The sequence below is a fragment of the Arachis stenosperma genome, chromosome 10 (assembly GCF_014773155.1).
Source record: "Arachis stenosperma cultivar V10309 chromosome 10, arast.V10309.gnm1.PFL2, whole genome shotgun sequence".
In the NCBI taxonomy this organism is placed as follows: Eukaryota; Viridiplantae; Streptophyta; class Magnoliopsida; order Fabales; family Fabaceae; genus Arachis; species Arachis stenosperma.
This window is the reverse complement of record NC_080386.1, coordinates 109,212,107-109,222,475: the sequence shown is the minus strand read 5'-3', so window position 1 is coordinate 109,222,475 and position 10,369 is coordinate 109,212,107. Positions and strand designations below refer to the sequence as shown.

Here is a 10,369-nt window from a genome sequence, read left to right as displayed (position 1 = left end):
GGAATCGCGATGGACCTTGTGACCGGTTTGCTGAGGACTAGGTTGGGATTGATGTGGTTTGGATGATCGTGGTTCGCTTAACCAAATCCGCTTATTTTTTGCCTATCCGAGTGAACTATTCTCTAGAGGAGTTGGCGAGAGAGAAAACCGACATGGTAGGATGATGGTGAATGAGATGCTTTGGCAACTTGTTAAGTTGGCAATGTCAAAAGTAGGATGCTTCATGGAGGATATATATATATATATATATATATATATATATATATATTACATCACGTGATCCGGATTTTCGAGGGCAAAAATCTTTTTAAGGAGGAGAGGATGTAAGAACCGGCATTTTTACGAATAAAATTATTTAAATGCCCAAATTAAATTCCAAAAAGTTAGGATGAGAATTTGGGGATTTAAATATGATTTTTGAACTCAGTAGGTCCTTCCAAGTCAGAAAATGCGTTTTCTGCGAAAAACCGTAAAAATCGTGAACCGGCAGTCGAACCAATAGTCGAACCGGTTCAAGTCTGCCCGGTACTATGCGAGAAACAGTGAGAACGATCAAACCTCTTAGAAATATATTAGAAATGAAAAACCGGACGTTAGTGTTAAAGATTTGGCCCAAGTTGGGCAGAACGGGCTAAAAATGCTAGCGGATTAAACTGGGCCCAAGTCCCACATATATAAGGGCTCATTAATGAACCCATTCATCATTAAACACACACACACTTCAGAAATTTAGAGGAGAGGAGGAAGAAGAAGAAATACTATTCACCCCCTTTCTTCTTTTCGCAATATCTTGAGCTACAGAGCTCCGATCGCCGTACCGTTTGCGGCTACGCGTTCCTTGGGACGAGCTCTACAAAACCCACCAAACAAAGTAGTAAGGTAACCACGAAATCTTTTCTGTTCCTCCCTTCAATGTTTTGAAAATACAGGGTTTTGGGGTAAATGAGATTTTGTGATTTTGGATGTTTAGGTTTGCTCTAATCCTTACTTAGCCTTGGATTTTGGCCATCAAATCTGTTGGGAGAGGTAAGAGATACTAAACCCTTGTGAAATTTGATTTATGTTAAGTCCTAGGTTGATTTGTGGTGATTTATGTGTATAGTTTGATTATTGTGTAATTGGGAGCTTTTGGAGGTTATTTGTGCTTGTTGGAGTGGAATTGAAAGCTTGGTTTAGAGTTGAGAGCTTGCTTGTGCCCATTGTGGGTAAAGGCATATTGGAAATCGGCCAAGGTATGGTTTCGGTTTCCTCTATGTTGTATATAATATTCATGGACACTTAGGCTAGTGACCCATAGGACAGGTTTGGATTTGAGTGGTTGTTTGAGTTGTTAAATGATGATTTATGGTGAATTGATGATGGTTGGGTTTGGTCATAATGAATGGTAAGAATATGATGAGGATGAATGATTTTGTAGTTGAGAAGTGAATTGGGTGAATTATATGATATTGATGTTAATGAATTGGTAATGTAGTTGGAAATTGTTAATGAGGTTTGAAATATGTGGTAGGCTTGGTATAATAGGTCATAGAGTGTTGATTTTAATGAGAATTGGAGTTTGGAATGGCTTGGTTTGGTTTTGGTTATGTTTTTCAAAGAATTGAGGAAATTATGTTTTTGGGTAAAAGTTGATTTTTAATGAACTTTGTCTGATCATAACTTTTGCCTCAGTTTTCAAAATCTGGTGAAATTTATTTAGAATTAAAGATATTTGAAAACCCTTTAAATCTATATAAAGTTTCTGAAGTTTAGAATTTTGTAGAGAAAGTTATGATCATTCAAAGTTGGTGATAAAAATCTAAAATTCTGCAAAGTTGCAGAATTTCAGGATTTTTTTATATGCGCGCAAGCACAGCATTGTGTGCACGCACAACCCTGTAAAAATTCTATTATGTGCGGACACACAGACCTGTGCGTACTCACAGGCAAGGAAATGGGCTTTGGTAGCAGCGCTAGCAGAGGTTGTGCGCGCGCACATCAATGAAGAATTACGACCTGTGCGGACGTGCAGCCCTGTGTGCACGCACATGTCGGGAAGGGAGGTCTGTTAAGGGTGCTCGCACAGCTTGTGTGAGTGAACAAACTCTATAAATTTTAGTACCTTGTGCGTACGCACAACCTTGTGCGTACGCACACTTTCAAAATCTTCCTGGGTGCGCACGCACACTCCTGTGTGGACGCACACGACCTGTTTCATAATTTAATATTTGTTTTCAACTATTTCACCTTCCCAACAAGGTTGTAAGCTTCTATAACACCATTTTAAGGCTGAGGATGGGTTTGATAGAATGTGAAGGGAGAAAGATGTACTGATGAGCGGATAATTTATACGCTTTTTGACATTATTTTTAGGTAGATTTTAGTAGGATCTGTCTACTTTTTAGTATATTTTTATTAGTTTTTAAGCAAAATTCACATTTTTAGACTTTACTATGAGTTTTTGTATTTTTCTGTGATTTCAGGTATTTTCTGGCTGAAATTGAGGGACCTGAGCAAAAATCTGATTCAGAGACTGAAAAAGGACTGCTGATGTTGTTGGATTCTGACCTCCCTGCACTCGAAATGAATTTTTTGGAGCTACAGAGACCCAAATGGCGCACTCTCAATTGCGTTAGAAAGTAGACATCTTGGGATTTCCAGCAATATATAATAGTCCATACTTTGCTCGAGTTTTGACGACGCAAACTGGCGTTCAAATGCCAACTTCCTGCCCTATTCTGGCGTTAAATGCCAGAAATAGGATAGAAGCTGCAGTTAAATGCCCAAACCGGCATAAAAACTGGCGTTTAACTCCAAGAAAAGTTTTTACACATGAAAATTTCAATGCTCAGCCCAAGCACACACCAAGTGGGCCCGGAAGTGGATTTCTGCATCATTTTTGTAACCCTAGTAACTAGTTTAGTATAAATAGGACTTTTTACTATTGTATTGAGATGCTGGATCTTTTGGAACATCTTTGGATCATTTTTAGTCCTTAGACATTGGGGGCTGGCCTACATGCCTGGACCATCATCACTTATGTATTTTCAACGGTGGAGTTTCTACACACCATAGCTTAAGGTGTGGAGCTCTGCTGTTCCTTGAGTATTAATGCAAAGTACTACTGTTTTGTGTCTTTTATTGTTTTTCATATGCATTTTTGAATTCATAGTGTCTAAACATGAATCTCTAAGTTTGGTGTCTTGCATGTTTTTCCTTTCTTGAAAATTTTTCAAAAATAAGTTCTTGATGTTCATCATGATCTTCAAAGTGTTCTTGGTGTTCATCTTGACATTCATAGTGTTCTTGCATGTTTTCTTTGTTTTGATCTTAATTTTTCATGTTTTGAGTCATTTTAGTATTTTTCTCTCTCCTCATTAAAAATTCAAAAATAAAAAAATATATTTTCCTTATTTCACTCATAAATTTCGAAATCTTTGGGTTGACTTAGTCAAAAAATTTTAAAATAAATTGTTTCTTGTTAGTCAAGTCAAGATTTCAATTTCAAAAATCCTATCTTTTCAAAATTTTTTCGAAAATCAAACCTTTTTCATCTTTTGTTTCATGTTTTTCAAAAATTTTAAAAATTGTTTTTCAAAATCTTTTTATTAATTTCATTTCAAATTTTCAAAAACTTTACTAACAATTAATGTGATTGATTCAAAAATTTCAAGTTTGTTACTTTCTTGTTAAGAAAGGTTCAACTTTTAAATTCTAGAATCATATCTTTTAGTTTCTTGTTATTCAAGTCATTAACTTTAATTTTCAAAATCAAATCTTTTTAATTTTCTTTTCAATTTTTTTAAAATAAATTTCAATCATATCTTTTCAATCATATCTTTTCAAACATATCTTTTTCAAATCATATCTTTTTCAAAATCAATTTCAAAATCTTTTCTAACTTCTTATCTTTTCAAAATTGATTTTCAAATCTTTTTCAATTAACCACTTAACTTTTTATTTGATTTTTAAAATTCTTATCTTTTTTAAAACTACCTAACTAATTTTTGAAAACTCCTCACCCTTTTTCAAAATTCTTTTAATTAACTAATTGTTTCAAATTTTAATTTTAATTTTATTTTTTCTCTTAATTTTCGAATTCTAACAAAATTTTAAAATAAAAACAAAAATATTTTCCTTTTCCTTTTAATTATTTTCGAAAACTCTCTCTCTCATCTTCTTCTATTTATTTATTTAATCACTAACACTCTTCTCTTCTTCTTATAATTCAAACCCTCTCTCCCTCTCTGTGTTCAAATTCTTCATCTCTTATCTTTATATCATTCTTCTATTCTTTTCTTCTTTTAATTACATAAAGGAATCCATATACTGTGACATAGAGGATCCCTCTTCCTTTTCTGTCCTCTTCTTTTTTATATGAGCAGGAGCAAGGACAAGGACATTCTTGTTGAAGCAGATCCTGAACCTGAAAGGACTCTGAAGAAGAAGCTAAGAGAAGCTAAAGCACAACAATCTAGAGAAAACCTTACAGAGAATCTCGAAAAAGAAGTAATGGTCGAACCCAACAACAATGCAAGGAAGATGCTTGGTGACTTCACTGCACCAAATTCCAACTTCCATGGAAGAAGTATCTCAATCCCTGCCATTAGACCAAACAAATTTGAGCTAAAGCCTCAATCAGTTTCTCTGATGCAACAGAATTGCAAGTTTCATAGACTTCCATCAGAAGATCCTTTTCAGTTCTTAATTGAATTCTTGCATATCTGTAATACTGTTAAGATCAATGGAGTTGATCCCGAGGTCTACAAGCTTATGTTTTTCCCTTTTGCTGTAAGAGACAGAGCTAGAATATGGTTGGACTCTCAACCTAGAGATAGCCTGAACTCTTGGGATAAGTTTGTCACGGCTTTCTTGATGACAAGTCATCTTAGCCTAGTTTCACTAGTCTTTTTCTTTTGTTTTCACTTGATTAATGCACTTTCTTGAGCCATAAGCAAGCCAATTGGGTAGATTTTCATGCTTCCTTTGATTGAATCAACCATATGTAAATTAATGCAAACTCATGAGGTTTTATGCTATAATTGTTGCATATTATGATAAATTGAATATCTTATGATTTTGGGCATAGCTTTGATGTGTTTGGTTGATTAATGATAGGTGAAGAAAGCTTGGAGAAAAGTGGAAGAAAGAAGGAACGGCTAGAAGCAAAGAGGAGACAATGAAACAAGTGAATTTGAATCAGGAAACATAAAGTTTGAGTTGAAGTTAGCCCTCAAACTTTGGCACAAACTTTTGGTGCAAAGTTAGCCTCAAAGTTTGCCCCCAAACTTGAAGGCTAACTTGAGAAGTTGAAATTTCTTCCCTGGGCACTCAAAGTTTGCGCCAACGTTAGCCCCCAAACTTGGAGGCTAACGTTGGCATGTCAATTTCTCACCCAGGGTAGCCAAAGTTTGCGCTCAAGTTTGCCCCCAAACTTGGAGGCTAACTTTGGCATGTCAATTTCTCACCCAGGGTAGCCAAAGTTTGCGCTCAAGTTTGCCCCCAAACTTGGAGGCTAACTTTGGCATGTCAATTTCTCCCAGGGGTGGCCAAAGTTTGCGCTCAAGTTTGACCCCAAACTTGGAGGCTAACTTTGGCGCCAATTGTGTTTAAGGAAAGGCCAAAGTTTGCGCTGAAGTTTGCCCCCTAACTTTGGCACCAACTTTGGCACCAGAAAAATGGGCTTGCTGATATAAAAAGTTGGCCTCAAAGTTAGCCCCCAAACTTCAACTCAAACTTTGAATCCAACTTTACAAAACTCAAATCCGGTTCACATGGTTCACTTGGGTTTCTCTCCAAACTTCAAGAGCAATTAACCAAGGCCTCTTTCAACCCAATTCCACCAAGAGCAAGGGCCCAACTCAAGGCTTGAAGATCAAGTGAAGAAAGTGTATAAATAGGCTCGAATTCAAGTTAATGGGAGAGCTCCCTTTTCGGATTTTTCATAGAGCTTTCCTTTTAAATTTTAGTTACAGAGAGTGATCTTTAGTTTCATAGTTGGGGAAGGAGAAGTTCATTCTCTTCCTCTTAGTCTTATTGCTTTTAATTTCAATTACAATTGTCTTGGATCTTGGGTTGGAGAGTTGAAGGAATTCTATTTCAATCTCCCCTCGGATCTCTCTGTTCATTTTCATTGCAATTTAATTTCAATTTCGATTACTTGCTTCTTCATCTAATTCCGTTGTAATTTACAATTCCCTTGCTATTGCTCTTGTTGGATCTAGGAAGGCATTGAGATCTAGACTTGGTTTTCTAGTCTCTGGGTCCTGAGATCCAATTTTCCCATTTTCAATTTTCTGCTCTTGCTTTACTTGTTCATTTACTTTTCTGTTTTGAAGCTGATTTAACCCCAATTCCCATTTACTTTCTATTTGATGCAATTTAACTTCTCTTTGTTTAATTCCTGCAAATCCAAGTCCCAATCCCCTTTACATTTCAAGCCATTTACATTTCTTGCATCTTAAGATTCTGCAATTTACATTTCTTGCACTCTAAGTTTCTGCCATTTAATTTCTTGTTTCTTAAGATTCAGCACTTTAATTTTTGTTCTCTTTAAATTCATGCCAATTTCCCATTCCCTTTACTTTCAATGCAATTTAAATCCTGCCAATCACCAATCAATCAACCAAATCTTGATTCGCTTGACTAATTCAACCACTAAGCTAAAATTGCTCAATCCTTCAATCCCTGTGGGATCGACCTCACACCCGTGAGTTTTTATTACTTGATGCGACCCGGTGCACTTGCCGGTTAGATTGGTGTTGTTTTGGGAGAAATTCATTTTTCCACCAAATTAACCCATCATTTCTTAGCCAAATTCTTTACTCCTCAAAATCTGAGCAAGCTTAGAATGGATGTTCAAACCTTTAGGCAGAAAGAAGGTGAATCCCTCTATGAAGCTTGGGAAAGATACAAGCAACTGACCAAAAAGTGTCCTTCTAACATGCTCTCAGAATGGAACATCCTAGATATATTCTATGATAGTCTGTCTGAATTGTCTAAGATGTCATTGGACCATTCTACAGGTGGATCTATTCACCTGAAGAAAATGCCTGCATAAGCTCAGGAACTCATTGAAATGGTTGCAAATAACCAGTTTATGTACACCTCTGAAAGGAATCCTGTGAGTAATGGGATGCTTCAGAGGAAGGGAGTTCTTGAAATTGATGCTTTGAATGCCATATTGGCTCAGAACAAAATGTTGACTCAACAAGTCAATATGATTTCTCTGAGTTTGAATTGATTGCAAAATGTATTCAACGGTACTAAAGAAGCACCTTCTAAAGAAGAAGCTTATGATCCTGAGAACCCTGCAATGGCAGAGGTGAATTACATGCGTGAAGCTTATGGAAACACCTATAAGCCATCATGGAGAAATCATCCAAATTTCTCATGAAAGGATCAACAAAAGCCTCAAGAAGGCTTTAACAATAATAATGGTGGAAGAAACAGGTTTAGCAATGGCAAGCCTTTTCCATCATCCTCTCAGAAACAGACAGAGAGTTCTTATCAGAACCTATCTAGCTTAACAAATATATTCTCTGATCTATCTAAGGCCACTCTCAGTTTCATGAATAAAACAAGGTCCTCTATCAGAAACTTGGAGACACAAGTGGGACAGCTGAGTAAAAGAGTCACTAAAACTCCTCCTAGTACTCTCCCAAGCAATACAGAAGAGAATCCAAAAAGAGAGTGCAAGGCCATAACCTTACTTGGTGTGGCCGAACCTAGAGAGGAGGAGGAGGACGTGAATCCCAGTGAGGAAGACCTCATGGGATGTCCTCTAGACAAAAAGGAGATCCCAATTGAGGAACCTAAGGAATCTGAGGCTTATCTAGAGACCATAGAGATTTCATTGAACCTACTTCTGCCATTCATGAGCTTTGATGACTATTCCTCCTCTAAAGAGGATGAAGATATTACTGAAGAGCAAGTTGCTAAGTACCTTAGAGCAATCATAAAGCTGAATGCCAAGTTATTTGGTAATGAGACTTGGGTGGATGAACCCTCCTTGCTCACCAATGAACTGAATAACTTGATTAGGCAGACATTAACTCAAAAGAAAGAGGATCCTGGTAAATTCTTAATACCCTGTACCATAGGCACCATGACCTTTGAGAAGGCTCTGTGTGACCTAAGGTCAGGTATTAACCTCATGCCACTCTCTGTAATGGAGAAACTAGGAATCTTTGAGGTACAAGCTGCAAGAATCTCACTAGAAATGGCAGACAAATCAATGAAACAGGCTTATGTATTAGTAGAGGACGTGTTGGTGAAGGTTGAAGGCCTTTACATCCCTGATGATTTCATAATTCTAGACACTGGGAAGGATGAGGATGAATCCATCATCCTTGGCAGACCTTTCCTAGCCACAGCAAAAGCTGTGATTGATGTTAACAGAAGAGAGTTGGTCCTTCAATTGAATGAGGACTACCTTGTATTCAAGACTCAAGGTTCTCCTTCTGTACACATGGAGAGGAAGCATGAAAAGCTTCTCTCAATACAGAGTCAAACAAGGCCCCTACATTCAAATTCTAAGTTTGGTGTTGGGAGGCCACAACCAAACTCTAAGTTTGGTGTTGAAAGGCCACAACCAAACTCTAAGTTTGGTGTTGGGAGGCCCCAACCATGCTCTGAATATCTGTGAGGCTCCATGAGAGCCCATTGTCAAGCTATTGACATTAAAGAAGCGCTTATTGGGAGGCAACTCAATTTTATTTATGTATGTTATTTTATAATTTCTTTAGGTTGATGATCATGTGGAGTCACAAAAACAATACAAAAATCAAAGCAAAACAAATAAATAGCATTACAAACAGCACACCCTGGAGGAAGAACTTACTGGCATTTAAATGCCAGTAAGGGTAGCAAGATGGGCGTTAAACGCCCAGTCTGGCACCATTCTCGGCGTTTAACGCCAGAAATAGCCACCAGATTGGCGTTTAACACCAGAAACAGGCTACAGCTTGGCGTTAAACGCCAGGAAAGGTATAAAAGCTGGTGTTAAACGCCAGAAACAAGCAGCGGTCTGGCGTTAAATGCCAGAATTACACTTTAAGGGCATTTTTGCACACCTAGATGGAGCAGGAATGAGAAGTTCTTGACCTCTCAGGATCTGTGGACCCCACAGGATCCCACCTACCCCACCTCTCTCTCTCCCCCTCATACATCTCTATAACACTCTACCCAAAACACCACTCACCTATCAAATCCTATTATTTTCCCTATATTCTCTTCACCAATCACCTCCATCCCTCTTCCCCAAAAACCCCCCCACCTACCTCACTTTCAAATTCAAACACTTTTCCCTCTCAAACCCACCCAATTCCATTTGGCCACTCTCCCTCTTTTTCCCTATAAATACCCCTCTTCACTCCTTCATTTTCACACATTACAAACCCTCTCCTACCCCCTTGGCCGAACCTATCTCTCCCTCCATCTCCTCTATTTTCTTCTTCTTTCCCTCTTTCTTTCTTCTTTTTCTCGAGGACGAGCAAACCTTTTAAGTTTGGTGTGGTAAAAGCATTGCTTTTTGTTTTTCCATAACTATTTGTGGCACCTAAGGCCGGAGAAACCTCTAGAAAGAGGAAAGGGAAGGCAAAAGCTTCCACTTCCGAGTCATGGGAGATGGAGAGATTCATCTCAAAGGCCCATCAAGACCACTTCTATGAAGTTGTGGCCAAGAAAAAAGTGATCCCTGAGGTTCCTTTCATGCTTAAGAAGAATGAGTATCCGGAGATCCGACATGAGATCCGAAGAAGAGGTTGGGAAGTTCTCAACAACCCCATTCAACAAGTCAGAATCTTAATGGTTCAAGAGTTCTATGCCAATGCATGGATCACTAGGAACCATGATCAAAGTATGAACCCAAATCCAAAGAATTGGCTTATAATGGTTCGGGGGAAATACTTAGATTTCAGTCCGGAAAATGTAAGGTTGGAATTCAACTTGCCAATGATGCAAGAAAACGTACGCCCCTATACTAGAAGGGTCAACTTTGATCAAAGGTTGGACTAAGTTCTCATGGACATATGTGTGGAAGGAGCTCAATGGAAAAGAGACTCAAGAGGCAAGCCGGTTAAACTGAGAAGACCGGACCTTAAGCCTGTGGCTAGAGGATGGTTGGAGTTCATCCAACGCTCCATCATTCCTACTAGCAACCGATCCAAAGTAACTGTGGATCGGTCCATCATGATCCATAGTATCATGATTGGGGAGGAAGTGGAAGTTCATGAGATCATACTCTAGAACTCTACAAGGTGGCTGACAAGTCCTCCACTTTGGCAAAGTTAGGCTTTCCTCATCTCATTTGTCACCTATGCAATTCGGCTGGGATTGACATAGAAAGGGACATCCTCATTGAAGAGGATAAGCCCATCACTAAAAAGAG

The 10,369-nt window shown here is 38.1% G+C and overlaps 1 non-coding gene across 1 annotated transcript; it reads right to left on the bottom strand.

Moving 5' to 3' along the window:
• Positions 1–6,820: 6,820 nt before the first annotated feature.
• LOC130958508 (small nucleolar RNA R71) lies at positions 6,821–6,924 on the bottom strand. Its single transcript, XR_009077626.1, has one exon. It is a non-coding gene; the product is annotated as a small nucleolar RNA R71 (small nucleolar RNA).
• Positions 6,925–10,369: the final 3,445 nt, after the last annotated feature.